The sequence below is a fragment of the Podarcis melisellensis genome (assembly GCF_964234715.1).
Source record: "Podarcis melisellensis genome assembly, chromosome: 15".
In the NCBI taxonomy this organism is placed as follows: domain Eukaryota; kingdom Metazoa; phylum Chordata; class Lepidosauria; order Squamata; family Lacertidae; genus Podarcis; species Podarcis melisellensis.
This window is the reverse complement of record NC_138532.1, coordinates 19,015,880-19,031,282: the sequence shown is the minus strand read 5'-3', so window position 1 is coordinate 19,031,282 and position 15,403 is coordinate 19,015,880. Positions and strand designations below refer to the sequence as shown.

The window sequence follows — 15,403 nt, the reverse complement described above, 5'->3', positions numbered from 1 at the left end:
GAGAGAGCTGCAATCTGTACTCCTTGACTCTCTGAAGGAAACTGTAAAAATTCCAGGGCTCTGAGCAGCTCCTCAGGCAGTTATGCAGGCTACTTAACCTGCTTAGGGTGCTGTTAGGAATCTGTGCAGAGTTCTTTGGTGCTGGATCCAGTTCCCTTGTTAACTCATTTCCTTCTGGAGTAGAAAAATGATGGTTTGCCAAAGAGATGGAGGCTGGTGTTCCTCTTCTTTTTTACAAATCTTAGATGCTCTCTATTGATTGAAGAGTGACGTGCCACTCTAAGAAATTCACTACTCATAGTAGGATACCCACCCCAAATAAAAACTATTTAGGGCTGATTCCCAGCCTAAAGCTACTTTGGTTGACTGCCTTGTTATGGCGGCGGCGGCTTGCTGTGATGTATTGTTGTTTCTATAAAATGTGCTGCGTCTGCCTTGTTTGGAGAGCTGTGGCGAACACATTAAATGACAGACGAGGGAAATGATAGCTTTCTCTCTTCCTTACTCGCCCGAGGCTAGAAGAAGGAAAAACAGTGGGCAGGATTCACTGAGCACTTTCCCTTATTCAAATCCCATTTGAAATAGTTGTGTGTTGCACATGGAAACGTGCAGCTTGTGTTAATTGCAAATGAGCAGATTCAGTGCAAATTCCCGGTGGATCAGGCCTAGCATTGTGTCAGTGTGCTGTGAGGCTTCTGAAAACTAATCCCAGACTTCTGTACGTAGGATTAGCTGGTACTGTCAGTGGTAGACCACTGGAATTTTAATGGGTTGAAATGACCCGGCAGGGTGCTTTGCTGTCTTTCATTCTGCGCCTGGCTAAAAATGTATTTCTGGAGTCAGCAAACCTCGAAAAGAAAAGTTGATGCCACATTCTCTTGAGATGGGACTAAATTAGCTTTCTTATTAAAGAATCTGTTCTTAGAGGGCAGCGTGCCCAGGGGTAATTGGGCCGTTGTCATCAGCAGGATGTCGCTGTGGGATAAATGATGCTTCCATAGCAGAAATTTGCTATTTTTCTCTGAGGCCAGTTGCTCTTGTGCATCAGGAATGTACTGGAGCATTTCTTCCATGTCATTCACATAAATAAATGGATTGTGCCAGCATACCCAGCACTTTGGGTGGAGTCGCGATGCTGATGTCATCTTGCACCAAGTACAGTGATACTTGCACAGCTTGAAAAAGAGAATAACCAATGTCTGTGTTTAATGCGTAGGAAAGGTATCTCCCTCATTAGACCTCACAGTAGCTTATGAGAACTGGAGTCAAACCCAAGAAACAGAGACTTCTGTATCTTTCGTATCCTGGGTTTTTCTTCTCTGAGAAGGCAGACTAACTGGAGAGAAAACAGATTGAGGTTTTTGAGTGGCTGGCACTGCTTCCCCCTGTACTGAGTCCTCATCATTAAGATGTCTTAGACCAGGTCTTACTCTTTTGCCTTGTGCCACCCTAGCTAACCAATATTGTTTGACCACAGCTCCCATCACCCCTTGCAATTGACTGTGTTAGCTGTGGTAGAACACCTGGAAGGATTAAAGATGGCTGGTTTGGTCAGAATGGCTTCAACTGGCAGCAGCTCTCCAAGGTTCCAGGCATCCCTTTAACTGGAGACACTGCAAGGGGTCAAACCTGAGGCTGTAGTTTTATTTAAGTCAGTTTTATGCACATCCTGTCTTTTCTCCACCGAGTTCAACACAGTGTACAAGGGCCTCATCCCATCTACTTTTCTCCTCGCGACAAGCCTGTGATGAGGAAAGGCTGAGAGGTAGTGGCTGGCCCCATGGTCAACAGTGAGGATCTGAAGAGGGACTCCACAGTTGCACTAACCTTAGTACATGAAGCATGCAAACTTCATGCATACCCAATGTACACATACCCAATGTACATTAAGCTTGGAGGACTGTAGTATGGCTTTTCCCCCCAGAAGGCATTAGCATATGGCCCCTCAGCCATGTGGCACTACTTTTGCTATTCACTGGAGACCATCTGGCAGACCTCTCCAAAACCATTCTTTCTGGGCAGGCAGGTAGAGGTGTCAGGGATACCAAGTCTAATATAAATAGGTAATAGTAGAAGTTGGCTTTTAGTGCTTTCTCCATTATGGTTTAGTTGCTTTTTATGGGGCCAGCAATAAAGGCTCCTCCCCACCTTTGCTCCATATTTAAAATGCCTTGAAGCACAGGGTTGAGGAACCTGATCTTCTAGGTGTTTTTAGACTTCCATTATCTCCAGCCAGCAGGGCTCATGGCCAGAGATGATGGGAGTTGTAGTCTAGCAGCATTTGGAGGGCCATCTGGTCCCCAACTCAGCCATAAAGCAAACCTGTGTTATAGTAGTAAATCCTCAATTTTCAAGGCATCTGGAATGTAGGAGAAAATGTTCCTTCCTATGACAATATGTGAGACATTTGCCAATTTGAACTTTTAATTCCTAGCTGGCGGACTTGCATTGCCTTCTATCATGATGCCAGGCAGCATGAAATGATGCACAGGTGGGGAAGATAAGCAGCTTAGACTGGTTTGGGAATTCAAAGTTTTGTTTCCTGTTGATCCAAAGACTTCATTGAGATCTGAGCAGGAGTTGTAGAGAACCTGTATATAAAGCCGTATCCTTGGTGCCTTTCTTGGTCATGCTGCATTGTGACAAAAAGATGGGGGGCCTGGGATCTTGCTTGTATTATATATGATGCTCTGAGGAGGCTGGAAGCCCCTCAAGAGGTTAGCAAAAAACTAAAAACATGCACTCTCTTTTTATTAAGGCTGCAAGAGTTCTATCCCCGCCCCTTGCCACCCCCCAATATTTACCTCAGCTTCCTTGTATAGCCCTTCCTCATTGCTGATCTTTAAACTTTTCACAGGCTACCACAACCTTGGAACTAGCACATTCCACACCGGCAGCACAAGGAGGGGAGAAGCCTGCTGCTATCTGTACAGCCTGTTCTAGTGTTGACAGGGTCAGCTCTGATAGATAATAACACATCACATGTCTGCTTTTGGCCTTCCCTCTCACTTGAAATAAATAAAAGCAAGCAGTTGAGAGGAGCATCTTCTATTTGGGAAGGGTGGCGATGATGGGGTAACAGCCTCGTTCCATGTAATATATGGAAGAGAGAGAACATTTGTCCAGCCTAATTAGGACAAGAAGTAATTGGTTGATGCTGAATAGGAAAGTAGGTGAGTGAACCACAGATCCCAAGGAAGTATCAGCCTTTACAAGCCTAGAGGGGATAACATCTGAGAATCCTGCCCTTGAATTTCTGTTTGCATGCTTAGAAATCATGACTGAATCATTTGTTGAGCTGTTGCTTTGGTTGGTTTGTCCAAAGGGGCCCATGCATGCACCCACAGCCCTTTCAAGCCTCATGGGCAAATGATGCCATGCCTTGGTCTCTCTGTGCCCTCTAGTGTCTGACCCAGGATTGACATGCCTCAGCCTTCATTTCAAATAATGGTGACACCCCTGCAATTTTTTGTGTCTCCCCATTTGGGCTATTAGTGCTCACAGCCAAGGTTTCCCTCTTTCTCCACCACACTGTGTTTGCATTCAGTATTCCTATTTACCAAATCTGTTATTCAGCCTGTTTTAAACATGCTTTTTCTTCTGGTATGCTGTTGGCTGTTACTAACCAAGCATTGTAGAGCCTGTCTTAGCAGGGGAGTGAGAGTAAACATTCTCCTACTGCTACTGCTTTAGTGGGTGAAGTGGTTGCGATGCTAACCTAAATATGTTTTAACCACCGATCAGGAAAGGCTGGATTGGAAGCACTCTTCATTTTTTGTCTTCTGAATTGGTGGGACTTATCCACGGTGGTGCTTTGGTTCAAAAGAAGAACATCACTTTAGAATAGCCCTGCTGGATCAGATCCAACAATCTGCTTCCAACAGAAGCCTAGAACCAGCACATAAATTCAATAGCCTTTTCCTATTGTTGCTTCCCAATGACTTTGAACCTGAACTTGGAGGGTGCATATAGCCATCATAACCAGGAGCAATTAATAGACAAATCCATGGAGACGGAGGCCTAATCCCCCTTTAAAATCCTCTAAGATAGAGACCCCATCCAGAACTCGTGGCAGAGAGTTCCGCCAGCTTATTGTTTGCTTTGTGAAGAGCCCTTCCTTTTGCCTTTTCTCAATATCCAGCCAACCAGGGAACCCCAGTAGGTTTCTAGTATTATGAGAAAGCAAGAAAACTCCCAATTTTTCCCACACCACGCATAATTTTAGAAACCTCTGTTGTGTCCTTCCTTAGGTAAGGGGGTACTGAAGTAGGAACATGCATAATGTTGTGTCCAATCCGTTGCATTCTCTCCCCCCCCCCTTAAGAAAAGAAAACACAACCCCACCTAGAAATTAATGGGAGCTGTTCAAGGGCACCTTTGTGCAAATCCTGTTGGGCTTGCATTGGAAAGGAGCATTTGTGTGCAGTGAAGAAATAGCTTTTCTATACTATTGTCATTTGTTGCTAAAAGGGGCTTTTGCATCATGTGGCCATGGAAGCTTTCCTCGCTGAAGCAAGAGAGAGGGCCTCTCTTGAAAAGCATACAGATAGGAGAGGGGGAATTAATAATAATTAGCTGATGATTGAAATCCAAGGTAGGGGTGTTTTAATGAGAACTCTCATGCCAAAAGCATTTCAGCAGTGGGGGAAGATTGTTTATAGACCACCAGGCGCCTCTCAGGCAAACCTGTTTACCCAGGACGCCGTACCGGTAGACCGTTTCAACCTGGCTTTATTGGTATAACAATTAAGGCTGAGCTCTCTCTGGTGGAAAATTGCTGGCGTAGGTTAGCATTAATAATTCAAGGTAAAGCGGCTGCCTTGCAAATGAATGGCTGCCTTTCCCCACCCAGGTTTGGCTCACGTACTTCAGAGGGTCTCAACTTTTAGAGTGGGGGAGGTTGCAAGGGGGTTCTTTCAGGTGGAAGCTTATTGCAAATGAAAAATGACAGTATTGCGTGTGTGTGTGATGTGCATGCTTTTTCAACGGGATGGTCGTTTCTAGTGGATTGAGGGTTGAATGGGCCAGGAGTGGCTGTGGGCTGAATGTCTTCCCACCCTTGTACATGCAGCAAAAATGAATAGTTGCAGAAATGTTTTCAAGGTGTAAGAGAGAGAATGAATCCACACTGAATTATTGCTTGAGTCTGTGGTGTTACATGATGGGAGTATATGTTTGCGCTCCAGAACTGTGGGACTGCTGGATGTTGCTGACTTTATGCATTGCATGGCGAGTTCCCGCCTCCCCCCAGTAGAAATAAAGACACATGACACCATTGTTTTAGGTTAATGGGCTAAAATTGGCCACAACTATATTGGTTACAGGTAAAGAGCAGTATTGGCTTAGGCATTGGTCCTATCCGACTATCCGGCTTCAGCCTCTTTGCTTGAAGACTGGGAAGGGTTAACACCAGCAGGGGGAGCCCTGCTGATGCACATCAACTAGGGACTCCCCTGAAGTCACCACTCAGGGGCGCGCTTTAGGCCCTGGCCTCCATAGGCTTCAGACGAGGCCACGCCCCCCGGAATCCTTTACCGGACTACCCTTCAATATTTGGGGGAGATGATGGCGCTCCTCCCCCCAACAAATCTACATAACAATACCCCTACTAATGCCTAACTGCCAAAACCAAAGGAGTTGTAACGATTTGCTATGAGGTAGGCGAAAAACCAAATGGCCGGTGCCAATTTGCCAAGTGGAAAAAATTCCTACCAGGCCCCTTAACAGTGACCAGCCGAGGTCCATAGCAAGGTCAGAAGGGGAACCTTAAAGGGCGGGCGGGTGGGAAACAACAGCAGCTGCGCAGACCAAAGAGGGAGATCCCGGGGCCGCGCTTGCCTTAAATGAGGCAAGCCACACACCCCGCGCCAGCCGATTGGCTGGCTCAGGGGATGACGCAGCCCAAGGATTCCCCTGATCGTGCGGGGGCTGGAATCCAACTCTGTGTGCGTGTTGGGGGCGTGAAGCCTGCAACACCACCTCCTCCTGATGTCAGAAGTGGCTTTACGACACTGACCACTCCTGGGTCTCCGCAGGTGGGAATTGGCACTGTGCCAACAATGGGCCCCCAAACACACACACATTTTCCCCTGTCCCTGCTATTAACATCATACTGGTGGTGAAAGCAGCACCTCCTTGCCATGGTTTCAGGCATGGGGCGTTTCCAGCCCTGCCTGGAGATGCTGGGGATTGAACCTGGGACACAAGTAAAACCCCTATCATTTTCCTGTGTGGGTGGTATTGGTTACCAGTTGGGTTGGGTACTTGGAATGTGGAAAAGCCACCCCAGCTCATGAGTTGAAACCCTATGGAAGAAAAGCACACAGTGCATATCAACACGTCTTGTCAAATATTTCACTCATTCAAAATGAACCAGTTTGTATTCTTTTTATGCCAAATGTAGCGTGGGCCATCCTCACATGTTTCTCTCCTACACTGACAAGCTTCAAATCAATCTATAGACTCAACTGACCCTTCCACATCATAAAAGCATAATGAGATACAGCTTGTTCAAAGGGTCACAACCGTGACCTAATACTATAGTACTAATCCATTCCTATTACTAACCTTTTATGGAGAAAGCAAAAGTTTTCTAAGCAAAGCAGCAAAGACTATGTCATGGAAATATATATTCCTCTCCCCCCCAAAAAAACTGGGGAGGAAGTCACACATATGGGAGAGAAAATGTCCAGAGTGCTTTAATGTTAGAATTCATGGACCACTGCACTATTCAATATAAAAGTGAGCGCCTTGATAGTGGAAGTATGAATCAAAAGGAGAAATAAATTATGACATTTGCTGTTTGGGAAAGGTTATTGTGTTGAAATGGTAGCAGGCTGATTTTTCTGAGTAAGAATTATGTGACTTTTTGAAATGGACAATAGGGTCTTCAAAGGACATTTCCACTTTCCCCTTACTTTCCAACAGTTATTTTATTTCTGGTCATCAGGTATAAGAAATTGTCAGTTGGTGTTTCATATTTGACTTCCAGCAGAATAAAGGTTTCACTCTTAGGTAGATTTAGCAAAGCTGAGCAGGTATTATTTCTGGAGGAAGAAATGATAACATGAAGCTCTTTCTTAGTAAGAAATGGGCTTACTGAGTTCACCCTTTTGATTTGTTGAGCCTGGTCCATTGTGAACAAAGGTTTGCTTAGGGATTTGTTTTTCAGTTGCATAGCTTGGCAGAACTTCAAACTTGAAAGAGGCTAGAAAGACCCTCATTCATGTATGCAGTGCAGGTTCTACCTGTCTTGGTTTCTGTTGCCTACTCAGGTGGGTCATAGTTCATAGAAGTGAAAGCAGAATCAGTCTACTTCCAGTCAATATCACTTTTGCCTATGTTCACCCAAAAGGCTGTTCTGCTTCATTTCTGCATAAATCTGCAATTTGAAGAAAATTCACAATTAAAGTAGCTTCTCTAAGCATTTTTTCTATCGAAATAAGCATTTCTAAATTTATTTTTCTGCTTTAAAATGCATCAAAACATTTGAGAAAAAGAGAAAACCAGTAGATGACTAAGTTTTGATCTATAATTTATTAGGTCCAGGATGGGTCAGTTTGTGTAAGAATTCACAAAGTTCAAATACCTCAGTCACCTGTGTTTCCTAGCCTAGCTTTCTGATATGCTTTTACCTGGAGATGCTGGGAACTGAACCTGGGATCTTCCGTGAGTAAAATGGAAGTATAGATTTTACTTTAGATCTTTCAGTCTGTTATATAACACCTTAAATGTACACTGTGTTTTGCTAAGTATAAGAGGATCAGTTGCTACCCCAAGGAGCTTGTAATGGATAAAGACAACAAAGGAAGAGGAGGGAGATGGAGGCAGGTGCAGTCAGTAAAACAATATGCCTCTATTTGAGTTGGAAGTACTTGGGCTTTGGTAGGGTATGGTAAACAAGGGATGGGGAATAATGCTAGCTGCTGCCCCACTATGGTCCTCTCCACCACCTTCCCCCCAAAGGGTATATGGGCAAATGGCTGATAGTTGTTTCAATCCAGAGGGTCCAGCGATGGTTTCTTTGGGAGTGGTCTCACTACTGCCTGTTTCAATGTAGCAGGGACCACCTCCTTGCACAGTGAAGGGTTAGCTATGCTCTGGACCCAAACATTTAGCCCTCCTCTGTTAGATTTAATAACCAGGAGGGACAGGGGTTGGGGGTGCTGATTATATAAGGTAAATCAAAATCCCGCAAAACATCTTAAATAATGACACTGAGTCCTTCAGCTAGAGCTGCAAAAAAATAAAAATAAAAATAAAAACGCAGAATCAAGATCACACCAGAGTCATGCAACTTCATTCCCACAGTGTGTAGCCAGTTGGTTGCAGCAGATATTTGAGTGCTCCAGAAGTTCCTTTCCCCATATTAGGAGTCAGTAACCTCTGGACTATCAGGAATAATTCTGCTGGCCAGCTATTAGAGGACACAATGTGAGCTGCAAAATGAGTCCTTTTGCAGCCCACACTGCCACACTTTGCCTGGCCTGTTTCATAGTCCAGAGCTCCTCAGAATATCAAATTGCTCCTTGGGCTCCAGAACGACAGAGAGGACTATCAACCACCTGTTTCACCACTCCATAGCTTTAGCACCCCCCCCCCAAAAAAAAACCAAACCCCACACACAACCCTGCAGAATCACTGAGTAGGATATTATTAGAGATCTGCTTGCAGAATTCAATTTCATGCTTAAAAAGTCACTGCAGCTCCACCTTGAGCTTCCAAAATGGGTCTGAATGTGGACCCCACTAAATGAGGCTTGGTTGTCACTGAGATCTGGTTTGCACCGCTACATGCATAGCTAAGTTTCCCTGCTCCAAGAAACCGGGTATGTCAATGAGAGGGCTAAGGCAAAATCCTTTTCATTGATGTCTAGTTGTCTTGGTGTTCACCAGATGTCCCCCCCCCCCCGCAGCCTGACATGGTACAGCCCAGAAACAGGTCGACTCACCTTGGCAAGAACTAGGTTGAAAGCTATGGGGGGGGGGCTCCTGTATTTAGCTGGGTCACTGGGTCATTTGGCAGGATCTCCAGTGCCCTGTTGCATTTTGTTGAAGGATTACCTTTTGGAGTGATCATTTTTTAAATGGCTTGAGAGTTTAAGCCTCTTGTATGGAGGCAGCCTGGCCCCGCTAAGCCTAGAGACCTGATGCTGTTAATGAGGAAATGGAAATGAACAAGGCTCCGTGGTTCCCTGCTTTAGCTCCGATTTTGTTTTGATACAAACCCATTAATTCGTCCTCCTTGCCCTTTCACGTCCGGGATGGGGGTGGGGATTAGATGGATTAGGAAGCTTGGGCAGAGGAGGTTATTTAATATGCAAAATGCTTTCTTCCGATTCTTGCGCGGGGGGGGGGGGAGATAGAAGTATTCTTTTATCCTTCTTTACATATCTGGGACACTGCATGATTAAATCTCTCTCTGGGACCCAAGATAAGGGATGCAGGAAGATCTGCATCACTTAACGATCTCCAGTTCTTAAATAAGGACACACACCCGTGCATTTGTCTAGACACTAGACTGCCGCAGCATACAGGGTCGGCTAAGGTAGCTGTCATACCGAGAGCTGAATTGTGTCTCTTCATGACAAAGGCAATTGTGTGTCCCTGGACAAGGAGAGCGCCTTGAAAATTGCCTCTGCTTCGTTTGGCTTGCTGTTTTCCTAGGCGAGGAAAGGGCTGCTCTTGCTGCAATTGTGTCCACCAGCGGGGGATAAAATTTTGCCCACTGATTACTGTCTCTGGCTTTGTGCAGAAAACAGTCAAGCAGATGGCGAGTGCCCAGCCCAGTGTTCCGGTCTAATAATTGCCTAGAGATGATGAAGAGTTTTAGCCATGTCAAAACTGCCCGCCTGCCCCCCTCAACATAATGACTTTGACTTTTTTTGGATCTTGTTTTTGTGATGTGTGCAAGGGGCCACAGTAAATGCTGAGCTGATGGCACAATGCTGGCTGTGGGTGATTTTCCTCCTGGTTTTGTTTGATGGAAAGTTATGCTGTTCTTCAGCTGGCAAGCAACTTTCATAGCTTGTAACTTGGAGGATATGTCTGCCCTAGAAATGTAAGATGGCTTATGTCTGCTTCTTTTTTCTCCAGTTGATCATTTCCCCCTGACAAATTTCGGCAAGGGTTCCAGAAAATACCTGTGACTTTTACCTCTCTAAAGGGAAAATGAGTGGCTCTATAGCCACTTAATCTAGGCACCTTTCTATCTATGTTCAAGAGTTTGGTAAAACAAACACAGGGGGCTACCCCGACCCTCATCTCTATGACACATATCAGCCACATTCCCCATGTTTGGCTTAGTCTAAGGGCTTATCCACACTTTCTCCTGTCCTTAACTACCACACTGAGAGTGGCCCACAGCAGTTTAAATTTCACAATTGCATCGTATTAAAAACAATTGTTTTTACAATTATTTTACAATGTTTATACATTCCCTCCCCCAATGCAAGTAAAATAATAGGACAGAAACAATGACAACAATTAAACCTGAGCTAGTTGAAGCAGATAAAGATAATTTTAATGTGGGCTTAACAATCTCCTGAGATGTAAGGAATTCTGCAAGATAGGCACAGCTACAGAAAAGCCCTTCCCCATGTCCTAGTGTAAAATATTTCCAGGACTGTTTACAATCTGTTTATTAATGACTCTGCAAATGAGTCACTGGAAGAGAGCAAACACTCCTTGTAAGCTTCCTACAGTGGTATCTTGGTTCTTGAACTTAATCCGTTCCAGGAGTCCGTTTGACTCCCAAAACCATTTGAAAACCAAGGCGTGGCTTCTAATTGGCTGCAGCAGCTTCCTGCACTTAAGCAGAAGCCATGCCAGATGTTCGGCTTCCGAAAAATGTTCGCAAACTAGAACACTTACTTCTGGGTTTGCAGCATTCAGGAGCCAATTTGTTCAGGAGCGAAGCCATTCAAGAACCAAGGTACCACTGTACAGGAATCTAGTTGGCCACTATGGGAAATTTGATGGCCTTTGTGTCTGATCCAGCAGGGCTCTTATACAGTGGAAGCTCGGTTGTCGAACGTAATCCATTCCAGAAGACTGTTCAAGTTCCAAAACATTCAATAACTGAGGCGCAATTGCCGGTTGGCAATTGCAATGGAGAAACGCGCCTTGGAAGCTGTTTGACTTCCAAGGCACGTTTGAAAATGGAAGCATTCACTTCCAGGTTGTTGGTATTCGAAAGCCGAAACAATTGACTTCTGAAGTGTTCGACAACCGAGGTTTCCCTGTATTCTTGTGCATGTTTAGTCAGAAGTATGCTCCAGTGTATTCTGTGGTTCTTGAACTGTGGGGCAAGTATGCAAGTATTGCAGCCTTAAGCTGCAGTGCAGATCTAGCCATTCATGAGCTATGCATTACCCTCTACCTCACCTAGCTTCCCTTCTCTGCAACTTTTATAGGACTGCTATAGCACTTGTTTTAATAGAAACAAATATATGCCAATAACTCCTGGTGGCCAAGGTTGTATCAAAAATGGTCCAGCAGCTCCAGCAAGGTGCATAAATCTGGCTTGTCCTAAAAATAGTTTTGTTACTCGCTATAGAGACCAGTCCTTGTTGATTTACATGTATGTGATTGCCAGTCTGAGGTGTTAGAAGTATGTGATGATTGGGGGTGGGGTGGGGATTCTGGTGGATCATTTCCAGAATATCTTTCTTCCCGGAACTTGTAAGACTATATCAAAATTGAATTAAAAATAGATTCCTCCCCTGCAAATTAAAGATCAGAAATATAACACAATTTGGAGGTTATCTGCAGAGAAGCTGAGAAAAGTAACAACAAAATTTCAGCCAAAAGCATCCAGAAACATCTAGTCATATTTCCCTATGAAAAGCATGGTGAGTTTTTTTAGTTGTTACAGTTTAACTGGCAAATAGAGTAAATGTGATTTCTAATGCAGGAAGCAGCCATTTTGAATTCCAACCAATGGTCCCTGGAAATGCAGTTATTCAACTGGAATGATCCAGTAGGTGTGCTTCTTTCCATACCGATGAACCAATGTCACTTGCAAGATTCACAGAATCTGCCACAAGCTTCCGCACTTTTGTTTCAAATGCAGTGCTTTGTTTCCTTATGCTTTGACTTCTGTGGGCGATCTTTTCTTCCCCATGTACGCGTGTGCTAAGAGGCTGCATTAGCAAATATTTAAAAGGAAACAGAAGAACTGCACTTAGCCGTTCTCCCCTGGGAAGAGGATGAGACACAGAATTAGCTTTGAGCAAGAGATTAATGGTTGCTATTTAAACAAGCAGGGATGGGAGCGGGTGGCATTCTGTAGAGAGCAGGGTTTCTGGAATTTCTGGTCCAGGACTCTGCATTGAGAGGAGTCTTCATTCTTCATGTTGGAACTTATGCTGGAAATCAGACAGTTTTTTCAAATATTTACTTACATTTCCCGTTTTCTGAAATGTTTTTGTTTGGGTTTGTCTTGACAATAGTTAATTTTGTCGCAGGCCAGCAGGTGTGGTAGACGACCATGGTTGGGATGCATGTTGTTGTTTGATGCAATGTGACTGCTTCTTCCATTTCCTTATAGAAGGAGCACTCAGTCTGTGTCCCATGAAGAACAACAACATACCTTCCAAGTGCCATGGGAAAAAATGGGACATCTTGGGTTTTTGGTGAGATCTCAGCAGCCATTTTGGGTGCTGCACTTTTGCGAGCTCTCATGCTGTGCTCTCGCCCTGAAAAGGTGCTTGGGGGGGGGGGGGACGACCACGATCTTGCACAGCACCTAAAAAGCACATTGGGGGGAGCAGGAGTGAGGCACAAGTCACATGACTCACTCATCCTGGTTTAGGGCCTGAAAAAGTTGGGTGGCATGCAGCTCCTCCACTTTCTGTGCAGGCAACTTGGCATTCCATTCCTATCTACACGGCTGTTGGATTCCTAGATTGCAGCCCAGGGGTTCCTCTTTAACTTTAAATTTGCTACCGAAAGATGAGACAGCCCACAGTTTCATCTACTTGCTTTTCTGTCAGTCTTTCCCAACCACCTCTCTTTGGAGATCCTTTTAACTAAAGATGGCAAGGACTGAAACGTGAAGCTTCTGCATGCAAAGCGTGTGCTTTGTCACTGAACTCAAGTGCCTGCAGAGGAGGAGCTCCAGAGAACTGATCCAACTACACACAAGAGGGTCCCCATTCTCATTAGCCAATCTCACCTGAAAAGGGACTGGGGAGGAATCTTCCTTTCTATCCGTCCGTGTGATGTAGTGACCATCATGAGAGTGAAATGTACCCACCAGGTTGTCGCAATGGGAGATGTTCCTGGATGCAGCACCATTCAGTCAAACAGCAGGAGAAAACATTAAAAGAAGGGAAGAAGGCAGGTCATTTGGAAGTGAATAATGGCTTCACAGCTACTCAAACGGGGCTGGGAAATTCTGCTTAGTTTGTGACAGTGAATGCTTGGGGACTGCAAACATACTTGCTGACTCAAGTATTTTGGCGCTTGAGGCAAAAAGTCCAGTTGACACAGGCTGATTAATGCAGGGTGCAATCCAGTGGGTAAATTCTCACGTGCAAGCCTTGTGGGATAGAATGGCTCCGTTTGTCTCCTCTGCCTGCCCCCCTCTGCCTCTTCAAGTAGGACTCCTAGTGTGCGACTCTGCAGATGGGAAAAGCAGCTGATTTGAAGGGCTATGGGGAACTCAAATAAGAGAAGTCCTGGGTGCCTCCTCTACTAATTCAGCTGCAGATCTTAAAAATACCGTATTGGCCTGAATAAAGTTAAAGTGTGGCTTATATTCATGACCTTACGGTATGCAGCCAGGTGTGTGGGGCAAACAGCACCAGGAGCGTGGCAAAGCGACATCCCCCCCCAATACCCTCTCCCCCAAGGCTCGGAAGGGGAATGGCCACCAGCAACACAGCACACCCCCTCCCCCCAGTATGCAGCTAGGAGCAGTGAGGAATGGAGTGTCTTATATTCGGGTATTTTAAAAAAAAATTCTGCCCCCCTCCAATTTTAAAGTTGCTGCTTATATTTGTGTGCAGCTTATATTCACGCCAATACGGTAAATGGGGGAGGGGTGGAAGATTCCTGGTTTGAAGCCAGCAGCCTGTGACCAGGTGATGTTACTTGCCACACCAGTAGCCTTGCACTAGTGCTGATGAGTTTCCTTGCCCCCTGAATTGCCCTCTGCGATATTAGGCTGCTGCGAGAGTCCTTGCCTCCGGTTCCCATCCGCATTATTTATTTATTTATTGCCTTGCAATGTAGACTGTGAGATTGGGCCAGGCAATGAATTTGAGCAATGGATTGCCTTTGACTGCTGCTATGCTGTCAGGAGACGGCGCAAGGCCCTTTCCGTGGCACGCCAGAGCTGAGTCACTTCAGATAGCAAAAGCCATCCATTTCCCCAGGAGACGCTTTCCAAATGTAAGGCTGATTTTATGAATTGGGAAATTGAATCTCTAATGAATTAATATGGGTAGCAAAGCTTGGACAAATGTGATTGGAAGAAGAATGGGGAAGGCCTGCCAAGTGGCCTTATGGGAGCTTAATGCCTTAAATGACAGGGAGTTTATCGCAAATGGATGGGTTCAGTGGACAGATCAGACGGGGCTTGCTTCCAGGCTGTTGTTTCTGATGTGCTGTGCATGCTGCTCCCAGTTGGAGAATGCTTCCTATCCTCATATATTACCCATTCCCCCCAGACCTGGAACTGAGGCTGAAGGATCATCTTTTGTCTTCTGTAAGCCAGCCATGCCTGACATAGTGCCCGCCAGCTGCTTTGGACTACAACTTGCATCAGCCCACCACCAGCCCCCATAGGGGGCATTAGGTTAGGAAAGACTGCTATAAGCTTAGCATGTACAGTGTCTCCTGCATAACTGCTATTATGATAAGGAGCAGTGAGGAGGATTGTACAATTTTATAGCCCGGGTTGGGGAGAAAACTAAATAACATTTCCTGAGAGTGCTGGCTCTTTTGGTCAGGATTTAAATTCCTGACTCTCTAGGTTTCGAACTATCCTGGCATCAGCTTGCCACTGACACCTTCGAAATGGGTCCTGGCAAGTCTGTGAGCAAGAAATACCTGTTGGTGTGACTGCCATAGAATTTGGTTGTTCGCTGCCCTATAACCCTAAATGGTGTGAGGGTTGGCATGTAAAGGTTCTAATTAAAGAAATAAAATAAGTAGACTATACACACATATTCTCAATTTCAGTCTGCAGCATGTTAAAAGCATTATACAGCTAACCTTGGGAAAGACCCCTGTTTAGAACCCTGAAGAGTTGGTGCCAGTCAGAATATACAGAATTGGACTACATAGACCAGTGGACTGACTTGGACCTCATCCACACTTCTGCTTGTCATTGCCTGGAAAACACAGGGTCTGTGTGGTCTCCCCCTTGCTCCACTCCTTTCCCAGGGAACACCCAC

The 15,403-nt window shown here is 45.2% G+C and overlaps 1 protein-coding gene across 8 annotated transcripts in view; it reads left to right on the top strand.

Annotated features, from left to right (window-relative positions):
* NCAM1 (neural cell adhesion molecule 1) overlaps nucleotides 1-15,403 on the top strand; it is a 220,744-nt gene that overhangs the window by 120,808 nt on the left and 84,533 nt on the right. The gene's annotated exons all lie outside the window — the stretch shown is intronic.